The 15,141-nt window shown below is 33.5% G+C and overlaps 1 protein-coding gene across 2 annotated transcripts in view; it reads right to left on the bottom strand.

Moving 5' to 3' along the window:
* Positions 1–15,141, bottom strand: part of CDH9 (cadherin 9) — a 92,496-nt gene that overhangs the window by 23,971 nt on the left and 53,384 nt on the right. The window lies entirely within an intron of this gene.

Genomic DNA, 15,141 nt, shown 5'->3' with positions numbered 1-15,141 from the left:
TAGTAAATTAAGCTAAAGCAAATTTCCCCATACTAATTTTTTGCTTAGATGACCATCTTCAAATATCTGAAGTCAGACTGAAGAAAATATTTTGTCTCATCCTAACTAATTTTTAAGATTATTAAAAAAAATAGCTTGGTTTTACAATAAGAAATTCTGGAATTTGTTTTATTTTATTTTTCTCTTTTGATCAAAGTTATTCCCCTATTGGCAAATAATTGCCATTAAACTACAATTACATTTTCTCAACATTCAATTATTTTGTATGAAAATGGCTCACCCGTGTCCTGTGATCACAATGGGGAGAATATAGCCTATATGGGATTAACAGCATTGTGAGCCAATACATTTAGTATATAGATTAGAAACAAATAAAAGCCTCTGTAAAGACTTCCTTATAAAAATATATGAAAGAATAAAACTGTTCCTCAGCTTTTCTTTCTAAGCAATTTTAAAGATGTCAGGATACTTTTTGCTGCCACAATCTAGAGCCTGTATGGATAAACACAGGCAGCCCAATAGCTAGAAGGGTAAACGTTCTTCAAACTCCTTGCCAAGGGCAGAAGGCCAACTGAGAAGCTCTTTACCCTATTTTTGGCTGGGTAATTTTTATGTTTTACTTTTTATGTTATACTTTCCTTATAAGACAAAGGTCTAGTCAGCACTGTCCACTTAAGTGATATAATTTCCTATTTTTTTTTTTCTTCACTTACATTCCTCTAGATTGACATTCAACCAGATAACTTGCAGGCAAGTATGTCTTGACTGTAAATTTAGAAGACACTTATCTGCCTGTGACTAATGGAACTAAAGCGAATAATCTCTCCTGTCACTCTTCCATGTGCAAAAGGCATTGGGGAAAGTAGAAACCCAGAATAATCAAAATAGATTTATGAAAGCTCACATTATTATTAGGTCCTGTTTGATGCATCTATTTTCTCACAGTGCATAATACCACTTTACACATAATAGTTTTACCCACATAATAGTAATGATTCCAAATATTTCAGGTTATCTGAACAGCATGGCAAAAGGCGATGATTACTTTCTCTGCAACAAACCAGCAGAACAAAGTTGTAGAAATGCTTTGTCACAATAAATCAAAATCCGAAGAGGATTTTTGCCATCAGCGATCTAGATTACTTTTTGCCAGGTTAAACAATTGAAGGTCATCTGTGTGCCAAGCTGAGACATGAAGAAAATCCCAAAGAAATGAATCTTTAAGAACAACCTATCAATAGCAGTGTCTGGAAGAACTGCTTATATGGACAAAAGAATTAACACTGTTTCTTGACTAATGTAATGTTCTATGAGTCCTACCTGTTTTCAAAAAAGCTAATAAACTAAATCCCATGTCTCTTCAAAGCTAATAGGGAAAGGGGAGTCAATATCACTTCATATCCTATAAAAAAAGTAGAAGTCATCGGTAGAATGACGCTTACACTATGTGCCACTGTATCATCTAAAAGTTAAGAATCAAGGGAAATTGATATGTCCATCCCCTCCTTCCACCCCAAAAAAACCCCCTCAAAATATTTTCATCAGGAAAACTTATTGCTGTGGCCTCCTGATATAGGCACTGTCTTTGGGCTGACACAGGTGTTTTGAGTGTGGTTGTAAAAACTCTGAACGCACATTAAGTTTCTTTCCCTGACATATTGGTTTGATTTAAAAGAAAATATACATCAGAATGTATATCTTTGTTTCTTGAGGTTCAAGTGCAGTATGATTCCTGAGGAGAGCATAGAAACTGTAATGGTACAGAAATTTTGGAGATTACTACCAGATAATTCAAGTGGATCTTATATAAAATGAGATCTTATTATAGTTTATAAATTATTGATGTTTTATTTGTCAGACTTTGTAGAATGGTGAAAAAAATAGTGTTATAACAGCTACTGCTTTCTAGTAAACTAATAGTACAATCATGAAAAACAGTTAACAAGTATACACTCAGAAAATTTGTCGTCATCACGCAGTTCACTCTCTTCTCTGCCAACAGTCTGCTGTATTATAAGATAGGATCCTCACAGAAAATAGGCAATGTTTGTGCAGCTTTTTCTTTTTATGAGAAAATAAACTTATGTTAGCTTTTGGGGTCTGAAAAGGCAGTGAAACAAAGGAGCTCAGTAACGAATAATGAAATAATTGGTAATAATACAAAAACAGTTTGGATCTTTTAAATTAAGGACAACTATGCCAATTCCTCACCCCCACCTGAATAGTACCCACAGAATCTGGGTGCATTTTTTAAAATTTGTTTATTTACAGTCTAGATTGCCTCACAAGCAGCCTTTATCCCATATTAGTCAGCAGAAGTTGGCATATTTTAACATAGAAATCGAGATGCTATGTTAGAAACTAGGATTTTTCTGAGGCACTTCCACAGATGCTAACATGAACAGGAATGAAGAGGAACCTGGAAAGAATTGTGGGTGGGGAGAAGGTGTTTTACTTTCTCTGTTTGTTTCTCACTGTCCAAATCTAATTTTAATGGGAAATAAATTAAATTAATTTTCCCAAGTTGAGACTGTTTTGCCCCTGATGGTAATTGGTAAGTGATCCCCCTGTCTTTATTTCAGTTCGTAAGCTTTTCCTTCTTATTTTCTTCACCTGTCCTGTTGAGGAGGGAGAGTGAGAGAACAGTACGGTTGGCCTCTGGCAGCAAACCATGATCTAATATACCACACAAGCAAACTGGTGTGAAAGATGACAGAGAAAATGTGGCAGTGAGTACAATAGCTGCTTAAAGAGTGAAAACATCACAAAACAAAGTGAACTTCAAGCTCACCTAGCAAGCCTATCCCATCTCAAAATGTGAACTGAATCTCAGAGTTCTCAAGAGGAATGTCTAATTTTCTCTTCTTTTTTTTTTTGTTTTGTTTTGAGGTTATTTTGGGGGTTTTATTTAGATGAATTCTCAATACATCTTTCACACAGCATTGAGATTGACTTGTTTGTGTCTCAAAGACTTTTCCTATGTCTGTATATAATAATCAAGAAACAGCAAATTCAATGCTGAAAGCATTGAATTTGCCAATCTTTATGAGTGCTGAAACATTGGGGATAGGGGACTTGTTTGGTTTTGTGGGGTTTTTTTTTGTGGTTGGTTTGGGTTTTTTTTCTTTTTTTTGTTTGCTTAGATGTACATTTGTGTCAGGAAGCTTAAGCATTTTGACAACACATCCATGGTGGATAGAGAGTCCTAATGTAAGGGTAAAAAAATACAGAAGCATGATTGTGAAGATAACCTGAGAGAAGATGACTAAATCTGTGCAAGTAGTGTCTTTGTATGCGTGCCTGTGTGTGAGTATGTGTATGTATGCATGTATGTGCATGCAAGAATGTAGAGTCAAAAACGGAAAATTGAATTAGAAAGAACATCACTCCGTATCTGGGATGGTGTAACTGAGTGTCAGAACTGAGTCCCACTAACACAGATTTCCAGAAATCATGAGGAGTGAGCCATAAATTTGAAAAAGAATTTGAAATAACAGCTCTTTTCTGAACTGTATTTAAAATACTTTCTATTTTTTTGTGCCATTCAGTCTTTGAAAGAGTCCCTCTGTTATAATTAGGTCTTATAGCATGATATCAGAGTGCATTGCAAAGCTGAAGTAAATACCCTACAGAGGAAAAGAGGTCTTCTACTAGAAGAGATCAAGATGTACGTTTTGCTACCTTTTCATTTAGAGTCATACTCTTCAGCATGCAACACATGTTCTTACTTCGCTCCTTTAGCTAACATGAATTAGAACAGTTTCTGACAGTTAGAAGAATATATCTGTGTCTTTTTGAAAATGCTGCTTTTATGGATAACTTTTTCTGCAACCTTCATTTTCAACAGTAATCTCTATCTTGGGTGAAGAAAATGAGTAGATTATGTTGTTAGCACTGTATGTTTCAAGATTCCACCATGAATGTTGGATGAAAAATGATAGATAGTGATTTAAATATCATTCAGAACCCTGACATTTCTTTTCCAAAGGGAACTCTGTAACTTGAAAATGCATTTTGAGCTTTATTTTGACATATTTTTATAAAAGTTGGATTTCATATCAATTCAAAATTTTGATTTTTAAGAAAAATGCTTGGTTCAGACTTTGGCCTTCTCATATAAAGTTTTCAAGAAGTAATTCAGAAATTTAAAAAAAAATCAGAAATGCTGAAACAAGATGCTTTTTACATTACCAAACAGCTTCCTTTCTATTTTTTCTCAAGTCAACTTCTGTCAAAATTGGCAGTTACTGAAAAGTTCTAATTTTTACAGAGAACTTGTGTATATGTATGTATATCTAGCTCCATTTATGAGAGGGCTCCACTCAAAGCAGAAAGGCTGTTTTGTTTTCAGAAATAGAAGGCCAGCTGGGGTAAGTGGAGAGGTAGGAAGGACTTTATCTCCCTAAAGGAGAAGCTCTTGAGCTTGTTTCCTGTTTTCCAGCATAATGACAATCTGCCATTCATCAAATTTGTTCACTGAGAGAAGATTTTAGAAGTGGATTACGTTTACAAGCTGAAAAGATTAGGGAGAGCTCTGGAAAACCTCTGGAGGCAAAATTAAAAATTTTGTTGGCTAAAAGCCTAAGGAAGATAAGCGGACAGGGAGTTAGCTCAGATAGATAGCATGGCTCCAAGGACTATTTTCACATGGAGATACTATGGAGATGCCCCTGCTGATGACATGAGTAAAAGTTTAAGTGATTTTCAGAAATTCTGAGAGCTCTTTAACCGCTTTTGCTTTTGAGAGCAGGTTTTTCTCTCTGGATAGGAATCTATGCCTGGAAGACAAGCTGGAGAAATTCTGAACTAGGAGCAGTCACATGGCACTACCTAAGCCTGAAATGCCTGGGAATATGTAAAACTCACCAACAAGGATCTCGTTACTGCATAAGTTGGACTGTATCACTTCAGACCGCTTTCAATACAAAGAGTAGGGCTAAATAAGGTTTAGATATGACTATTATGTTTTGACATAGAAAGCTTAAGAAATAGGGAATTGCAAGGTGAAGTTTGCTCTTTTGTATAGAAACACAATTTGATAAAGGAACTTAAAGGAGCAATAACATTGGAAAAATAAAAAGGTACTTAAAATACAGTTCAGCCATATATATTGAAAAGAACTGTATAAAAAATATATAGGATGGAAAAAGGTGGCATAAAACAGGAGATGTAAGAGTTCACAAATCACATTATACAAAATAGATGCTTTTTAATAGTCTGCTGTATGAGGTGAAACTTAATTTCATTTGAAAACACTCTGTCTTTTATTTTTGGTTGTATATAGTCTCACATAATGCCTGGTCTAGAAGTCAGTCTAGAAGTGCTAGCTTTTGTAGATGGGTACTAGAAATAATTCTGATAATCTCGTGTGTGTGTTGCGCTTTGGTGTTTTGAGGTTTTGTCCAATGCTTCCTTTTTTTATGACAAGATTATGTCACATTTTATATTGTGTTATTAGATCTTGCATTGAAGAAGTAAATATGTTAATGATTGTCTCACCACATAGAAAGATGAAATATAACTGAACTACTCTGTCTTTAATCTGCCTGAAATGCTTCTTGGGTTAGAAGTTATTGCCAGCAATAACAATGAATACTCCATTGTAATATAATGTCTGAAACTGAACTAGGAAAGAATGGCTATAACTGAACAAAACCTCAAGCCCTTGCCTTCAAGCTGTTCAAGACCTTGACACAGTAACTTTAGTTTTCTTTTGGAAGCAATTGCAATTGCGAAGTGCATCAGATGCTCTGTGTGAGAATTTGAAAAGTATTATGAATGCAATAACAAGCGAGAAATAGCAAGAAGAATGAGAATTATTTTGAAATATTGGTAAGTAAACAACTCTGTGTATGTTTATTCCTTTGGGAAGCTCTTTTTCACTTCCTCACCATATAGAAAGTCACTTCTGATACAACACTGGTGACGTCAAACGGCAGAGCTGAGGCAGAGAAAAAAGTAGTCAGACTTTTTCAAGTGCTAATGTTAACTAGCTTTTACACTGTGCTTCTTAGTGACTAAAGAGCTACGGTATAAAATGATCTGCCATCTATCATAAATGAACTTCAGTTTAGAAATCTTTATTTTGTTCAACATGGTGTAAATACTTAAAATTCGAAAACTTCTTTTAAGCAGAGCAATTATCTGCACCCTATTAAAAAAAAAAAAAAAAGAAATGAAAAAATAGTGGAAAGAATTAATTACAAAATGATCCTCAAAATTCACTCAGAATAGCAATGAAACTCACCAGTAGCATGTTTCTGGGCCTGGAGGTTCTATGCATATATTAAAGTTGTACCAACTAGAATTAGTTGTTAATGAAAGCAGTATGCTGAAAGAGCAACAAATAACGTCATAATATGGCAGTTAATCACCTTGGTTACTCTTTTTCTGCCTACAATGCTTTTAAGGAGTATGTGGAATTAGGCCAGTTTTATGAACTGACAGCTTCCATCCAAGGCAGGTCAGTCACAGGAAATCTACCACTTGTTTTCTTTATAAAGATGAGAGCTGGTGATCTTGACCTTTTGCCCAACCTTAATTTCTTGAATACTCCAAAAGAGGGAAAAACCTTTTAGCTGTTTTTTATAAACTTAGGAAAAGCTTGTCCCCATTGACACTAGTAAGAGAAGTTTGTAAAGGCTGCAATGCTGTTATCTATTGATTAAATATCTCAATTCATAGCCAACAGTTTCAACCAAGTTTTCAGTCCTATGTATAATTTTTAGCTTCTAAATAATGAAATAGATTCTAAAATAACGAAGTAATCATAAGGATGTAATTTCATCACTACTTTCAGGGTGTTGTTAAATGAAGTTTTCTGCTTTGCCCTTTTCTCAAAAGTAGTTACCTGAAGTCCTCTGTACAATCTCTAAAGGTTTCACTTAAGAGCAAAAAAGGAAGCTTAAAAAGAAATACTTTTTAATAATTGCCACCTTTTAGGGCTAAACTTTGAGTTTCTGATGTACATCAAGATTGCTATCATAGTGAAAACTTGCGCATGTGAATTTTGGAAAGTATTAAGAGAAATACAGTGATTACCATGAGAAATGATGTAACTTATCTTGTTCCATGTACTTAGTAAAATATAAATTTGTTTCAGTGGGAATAATATGAAGTAGTTTTCAAATAATCAGGAGTTAGACAAGATAATCCAGGATAAAACCTTTCTTACCTTCTTTTTCTCAAGAAAAGGCTGTGTATGACACAATATTTCCAAACTTACTATGAGACTGTCAAGAAGTAAAAATGGTGATGCATAATAGAATTTGAGCTGAATTGCTAATTGAACAATGAAAACCACACATGCAGCAACTGTCATTTCTGTAATTAATCTTCTATCTTGCCAGAAACTTATTATCAATTCTTAAACCTATTTTTATGATCTAATTAAAAGAAATGTTATCTTTTATTTCTGCAATATATATAAACATTTATATCTACTACTACATTTTAAGGGAGAAATTTACTTATTTAACGATAGTCTATCCATTCTGGGCATTCAGTCTTTCCACTTCAATGGAGAGCCATTTGATGGTCTCTTTTAGGGAGAACAGTGGACTTCTTTTGGGGGAGTAACGTTCCTTTCCTGAGCTTGCTACTCTTAGGCTGCCCATATGCTACTGCTAAACCCTTTGTAATAGAAGTAGTCCTAATCATTCAGATTCACATGAGACAAAGCTTTCGTTTCTCAGCAGCTCTACTAAAACTGAGGGGTAGGGGTGGAGGGGGATAACTCACGAAATGTGGTAAATGGGAAAAATAAAGGTGTAGGAGTCTGGCCCTTTTGTTTTGCGATAAATTGATTCATTTCATGACACTGTTGCCTCCTTGGAAGACTGAAAATTATGTCAAAGCATCTTGATGTACACTGAAATCTGTTGTGTATCACACATACTGGAAATACCTAGAAGTTATAAAGAAATATGGTAAAAAACCCCAAACAAACCTCAAAATAATATGCCTTTGTGTTTACTTTCAAAACAGATGAATGCATGTGTTTGTTAGAATGATTTAAAAATATAAATCTAACATTTTACACTCAGCTGCCTAACATTAACAACTAAAACATATATTCAGACATTGAGAAAGCTGCCTTTGTTTTTTAAAACTGAAAAGCTTATCTCTTCAGAAGATAAGCCTAAATAAGCATTCCAGATGTGCTTTGTTTCACCAGAATAAAAAAAAATAATAGTTTTCAATATAATTTGTAGATGTATTTTATGGCTACATATAACCAGCTCTCAAGCAGATTTAACTTATATATCGTTAATTACAATTCCTGACTTAGATCTGTGTATACAGTCTTCCCAGCCTACATTTGTGAAATCCCATTCTCAAAAATCATTTCAGTGAAGAAAAGGACTTTTTTCAGGCACCTAAAACTAAACAAGTAGTTTAACTACATGGTGCCAGGACAGGATCTTGTGTAATTGCGTGATATAGAGACACTAATGTTATCACTTTAAGAGCAAGGTCTGTACTTAGACAACAGATAACCTCCACTACTACTGCTACTAACTATGTTTTAGTTTTAATAAAGGATATAACACATGTATGCCTCTATTTGAAATGTTCCTTCTGATAAAGACATTAGGTGTTCCTAATATTTCTAATGTTAATTAGTCCCAGCTATTCCAGTCCTTAGTACCAGCAGGTCAATTGCCGTGGCTTCAATATGGTCACGAAAGTGTGAGAGGGGGCTCATCGCATCTCTTATACTGTAGCTTGCCTAAAATAAACAAAATTGTTTGGTGGCTGGTAGCTGCAAGAACTCACAAGGGAATAAATTAGGTGCCTGTAAATTCACATCATGCATAGGGACTCAAAATTTACAGTGGCTCTGAAAATAGGTTGCACATGGGTGTGAATTGTAAACATTTATGCTGAAGGGTGTATGTTTGTATCAAGAGAAATATATCTACTGGCTGAAGCAGCATGGCTGTTCCTTGATATTTTCAGAATGTCAGTGAGAATTTTACTTTTTTTAGGTGTGAAGCCATAAAAGATGAAAGGACCCTGGTTTAACATCCTACCAGGAGGACAGCATCTCCAACAATGCAGAATATATCCCATTGTACCGCATTGCAGTATGAGCAAAAGTACTAAGTAAAGAATCCAGGCCCATTACACTTTTGTTTAGCGATTATAGTGTTACACTTGAAAATCTACAAAAGGAAGGAAAATGGATACAACAAACAATTTTTAGTATAAATATCATATAGGAACTTTAAATGTTAATTTCAAGCTTTGATCTGGAGAGGTCCAGGCCTCGTTTTTTTTTGTTTTGTTTTGTTCTCACTGCACAGAGGTCATACAAAATAATAAATTTCTTGCAATAAAGTAGCCAGAGAAACAGCATTCCGTTGAATTATTTCAGAGAGATGTAAAGGGGAGCCACATGTAGCATAGCCTGGGTCTGAAAATTCCACTTGGCGGGAAGACTAGCAACCCAAAGGTGCTGTGATGTCCGTTGCTGCGGTAGCTGAACACATTTCAACATATGTATGGAGTAAAGCTGTCCTAGTCTCCCAATAATTAGTGGTAAAAATGAGACATACCGAGATGAGATGAAATGAGTTTCTGGTCACCTTAAAACTTCATCTCCGAAGTTTACAAATCCTAAAGTCCCATATAGTGTTTTAAAAGTAACCTGTCCTGTTTACTAATTGCAACATTTGAACTGCTGTCGTCTTATTTTTCCCTACAAGAAATAGTTCAGACCAGAACCTCAATAAGGGTGAGCAAATGGAGATTTATGGGAGCTCAGAAGAGGTTACAAACTTCTAAAAGTGAGTTGACAGGGGCTCAGTTACCACAGGACAGAAATATGAGAATTAATTATAGCTTCCTGTATTTACAGCAAGTGCTAGCTACCTTCACTTGTCAACACCACTTCTACAAAATCCCATTTTTTATTTTCTTTTTCCTAGCATCAAGAGTAAATGGTTACTCACTGGGGGTGAATAGACAAGTCTGGTTTAAGACCTGTGGTGTGTTCTGCTCTCCCCACCCACCCCGCAAAAAAAAAAAAAAAAAAAAAAAGAAAAAGACAAGAAAGAATGTGAGAAGTCCTGTTTAGAAAATATGAGGATTCTGTAGCTGAAGAAAAATTAGTATCTCAAATGAATTTTCAGCTGAGGTTAGATACTGATGGATGGAAGAGTCTCTCCTGCTTTTACTTGCTATACTTTGCATGCTCCTGTCACTACCCTAACCCCACCTCTGGAATCTAACCTCATATGATCTGACCTAGGGAACAAAATAGTGAAAAAAAAGAACACTGACTTGTACAATACATTTTTTTTTTTTTTTTTTTATATTTAGGTCCTTAAACTTTTCTGTTTGGGATTTAGAGGGACAGTGGGTAAGGCATAAGACAGCAGAACTAGGATCAGGGATGCCAAAAGAACAGTGTCACTCCTTTTGGCTGTAACATGAGGTCTGCTTATCTGAAATGTTAAAAAAACTTCTGTAAAGCTTAAATTTGTGAATGATTTAAATTCTTCAGAAGCACTGCTTTAAATCTTGTTAATTTTTGTCCTTATTTTTCTGAATGTGCAGTATGAATTTTTTTCAAGTGTGAGATTAGTACATTCTGCATAAGCTTTAAAGAAACGATGGTATTTCTGATGATGTATGAAAATTTCCTAAATTTAAAAAATATTACATCTTTATTAAAGTTTTCTCTTTGCCTTCACAAATATATATACATAATATAAGCATACTAGCTTTATGTGATTGCTTGTATTATATTCTTTAAGTTATTTTTCTGAGTCAGTAACAAAGAATATTGTAGTATCACTAGTGTTTAAAATGATTTATGGAAAGATAAAAATTAACAAAGCTGTGAGGGAGAAAAAATAATATACAAATTAATGTTTACTTCTGATTCCATATGTTATGTTTGGATGTTGAATAGAGCTGCAAAATTATAATAATCCCAAAATATTATTGTTAAAAGTCAGTTACATTGATTGTTTGGATCCTAAAAGGAAACTACTGCTTTTCGTTTGGATCAGAATGCAAGATTATTTGTTTCTTGATATCTTGTAATTATTTGGGAGTGTTGTAAACTCACAGATTTTCCTCTGAGGATAGTTTCACTCTGTTTCTTGAAGAGCCAAAATATGCTGCCATACTATATACATAACTATAAAAATGATAGAACAGTTTAAGTAAAAAAAAAATATTATCTAGTCCGTTGCATTGGTTGTTTTGTTTTGTTGTTTTGTTTTTTTTAATGGGAAATACAAAATTTTAAAGTACCTATTCATGCTCTTCTGAATAATTTTTGCCTCATGCCAAACACAAACATTTTATAAAGCATTTCATGTACTTTCCTAATAAAAATGCAGCAAGCTTATTGTAAATGAAAATGTTATGCATTATTCTAAGAGAATGCATGTCCAAAACTGACAAAACCCTCAAATACCCCAAATTTCTTGAAAAAAATAATTTTACATTTTAAACTGTTAAACAAAAAGAGGCTTTTTTTCACATTGATGGCTTATTTTAAGAAACTATTATGAGGCATTGGACTCTTATTCTATATTTTCATCTTTTTGTTGTAAGGGATTATTTTTTTTCCATTAAAAAATGTGTATTCAAATAATTAAGTATAAATTTTAAAAGGCTAAAAATATTGCATTTTAAAGAGAGAACTATAAGCAGATTCTGACAGTTATAGAGATTTTGAAATTCTTTAGTTAGGGTGGCAAATTGAAATAGAATTGTTAGAAGTATTCTAGCTACAGCATTTCGGCTATCATGCTTAGTTTGACTAAAAAGAATTCTGATACTGCATTTTAACTGCGAAATGTAAAATATGAATTTGTGGATAAAATATTTATTTGAAATATATCTTTTGCTTAAAGCTAATTCAAAAATTAATTTTAAAATAGAGTATATCTTAGCAATTAGCATTCTGAAATTGTGCAAGTCAGAAAAGCAGTTTTCATAAGCTTTGCTTTCATGGCAAAGTCAAAACAGTCACTCTTAGCTTTTTCTTTTTTTATATAACCATCTGAAAGCAGGGAAAACATGCAGGAAGAAAACATAATTATTTCCTGCTGAAATATGAAAGATGAGAGCTATCTTCATTTAGTCTTTAACACACATCTGTAGATTAATGTTTGCTGACATAAGCAAATTCAAAAATAGAAAATGTGAGGGTTACTGTATTTGGTTCAGTTCTTCCTTCTTTTCTTTTCTTTTCTTTTCTTTTCTTTTCTTTTCTTTTCTTTTCTTTTCTTTTCTTTTCTTTTCTTTTCTTTTCTTTTCTTTTCTTTTCTTTTCTTTTCTTTTCTTTTCTTTTCTTTTCTTTTCTTTTCTTTTCTTTTCTTTTCTTTTCTTTTCTCTTTTTTCTTTTTTCTTTTTTTTCTTTTTCTTTTTCTTTTTCTTTTTCTTTTTCTTTTTCTTTTTCTTTTTCTTTTTCTTTTTCTTTTTCCTTTTCCTTTTCCTTTTCCTTTTCCTTTTCCTTTTCTTTTCCTTTTCCTTTTCCTTTTCCTTTTCCTTTTTCTTTTTCTTTTTCTTTTTCTTTCTTTCTTTCTTTCTTTCTTTCTTTCTTTCTTTCTTTCTTTCTTTCTTTCTTTCTTTCTTTCTTTCTTTCTTTCTTTCTTTCTTTCTTTCTTTCTTTCTTTCTTTCTTTCTTTCTTTCTTTCTTTCTTTCTTTTTTTCTTTCTTTCTTTCTTTCTTTCTTTCTTTCTTTCTTTTTTTCTTTTTTTCTTTCTTTCTTTTTTTTCTTCTTTTTCGTTTTTTCTTCTCTTCTCTTCTCTTCTCTTCTCTTCTCTTCTCTTCTCTTCTCTTCTCTTCTCTTCTCTTCTCTTCTCTCTCTTCTTTCTCTTCTCTCCCTTCCCTTCCCTTCTTTTTCCCTTCCCTTCCCTTCCCCCTTCCCTTCCCTTCCCTTCCCTTCCCTTCCCTTCCCTTCCCTTCCCTTCCCTTCCCTTCCCTTCCCTTCCCCTTCCCTTCCCTTCCCTTCCCTTCCCTTCCCTTCCCTTCCCTTCCCTTCCCTTCCCTTCCCTTCCCTTCCCTTCCCTTCCCGCTTTCCTCCTTCTCTCCCTTTCTTTCATTTTTTTAATTTACCATAAAGCAAATTTGTTCCTATTTGCTCTTTTAAGAGTTTTCTATACAAAATGACAAATCTGTGTTTATGATTTTGATGCTGAAAATGTGATGCAACTAAAGATAAATATCAGAATGCAGCCTTAAACTCAGTAGTAATGGTGATGCTTATAGATTCTTAAGAGATCCTATACAGTGAACAATGATAATGGATCTTCTGGCACAACCATTGTGTAATTGATGTTTAGCATATTCCACTGCACTCACAGAAAACAGCAAGGTGATAAATTGGTTGTAATAATGTGTATTATCCTGTGTGGTTTGCTGCAATTTAACATGGTTTTCTCTGATTATTTATTTTATATATATACATATATATTTATAACTTAGAGTATCTGTTAGACATGAAGCATGCTTAGGCATGCTGTAATCTTTTAGTCCTGAGTAGAAAATGGTTGTACATATACATATATATACATTTAATATGTAATGTCCTTCTATCAAAGTTCACCACTCAGCTAAATAATAACTCTTTTATTCTCACTATATTGGCAATAAAAGTAATGAAAAAAAAGAAAAATTTTATATTTAAACATTAAAAATATGGTCCTCTGTCCTTATACATTATACAAATCTTGTCATGAAGAAATTCTGAACTAGGAGGTGGCTCTGGTTAGATCCATAAATCTAGAAAGTAGCTGTTAAGTATAACAAAATGAGTGCTAAATTAGGCATTATCCTTTATCATAATAGAATCTATTTAAAGGTTAAAAATATGTTGTGAAATACTCCTCATCTGCATGCTAAAGATATTTAATGAGAAAAAATAATAAGTCTTGCTCATTAAAATTAGCAAGGCATGTACGGGAAAATGTAATAATATTGAGCCAGGTGTCAAAGGGATGGAACTCCAAAGGACATCTCATTGCTAGCTTCTCTTTAAAAAAAAATCTTAATAACTTGATTTATATCCTGAGAAAAGTTGTTTTCATAATGAGGCATAGGGTTAGTTTTTATTTAATTTTATGTTGGGTTTTTTTAGCCATCTTCTTTCACTTTGAAAAAATTCTTGGATTGTAGCTTCTATTTGTGTAAGCCTTGAAGATTAAATGAGTACATTTTAAGCACAAACAGGGCTGTACTTTTCCTTCTACATGAAAAGCAAGTGAAAAGATTATTCTCAAGATGCATAATATGTATTTAGCTTATCTGGTTTCTTCCTATAGTGTTGCTAAAATATAACTAAATCAGAATAGACGATGCTTCAAATCCACCTGCTCTTCAGTGTGGTCAAGATTATATTTTATAGCTTTGGCATTCCATCAGGTTAAAAATGCTGAAAGTCTATTGCTCCTATACTTTGTATATTATGTTTTGATTAACCTTTATGGGTCTGTCTAGCATGTTCTCTTTTTTTTTTTTTTTTAATACAGAATTATTTTTTATTGAATCAGTTTAACTTTTCTGACGTAAATCTCAAGATTCTTCCAGTCAACTCTAGCACTCTTGAAAAATACAGCTACTGCAGTTATTATCTTCCAGTTCTTCGGTATAGTAGCTGATTTTAATGACAAATTCCATGTTACTGAGTTTCAGAATCTCTTTAATTTTTTTAAGTTAATAGCACTGTGAACATTTTACGTGATCATTTCCATAAAAGCTATGTATCTGAAGTGGTAATGCAGCCAGCTCAATTCAGTGGCTTTGATTGCTCCCCATACTAACTTTACTACAAAGCATTTTAGGTGTACCCAGATATATGACCAGCTGTTATTCAGGCAAAGTAAAGCTAATCGATGTATAGATTGAAGGCTGCAGTGTAGATATTATAAGATTGGATATGCACAAACTAGTGCACAAATAAACATTCGTCTTTCCCCCTGGACTTGGATAGGTTGTGCTGAAAATCCCTGTTACAATTTCACTTTTCTTACTGTCAAAGTTGTTAAACATGAATGAAGTTTGCATATTGGTACTGAAAATTACACATTCTGTCATTGGTGTTGACTTTTTGTTTTCCCTTGTTTGCTCTAGATCTCGTTATTCCAAGAAACATTTAGTAACACAGTGAGAAATATT

This window comes from Neopsephotus bourkii, unplaced genomic scaffold, assembly GCF_033783945.1.
Source record: "Neopsephotus bourkii isolate Nb327-2 ecotype Australia unplaced genomic scaffold, CSIRO-AGI_Nbou_v1 NB_272, whole genome shotgun sequence".
In the NCBI taxonomy this organism is placed as follows: Eukaryota; Metazoa; Chordata; class Aves; order Psittaciformes; family Psittacidae; genus Neopsephotus; species Neopsephotus bourkii.
This window is presented reverse-complemented; position numbering and strand designations above follow the sequence as displayed.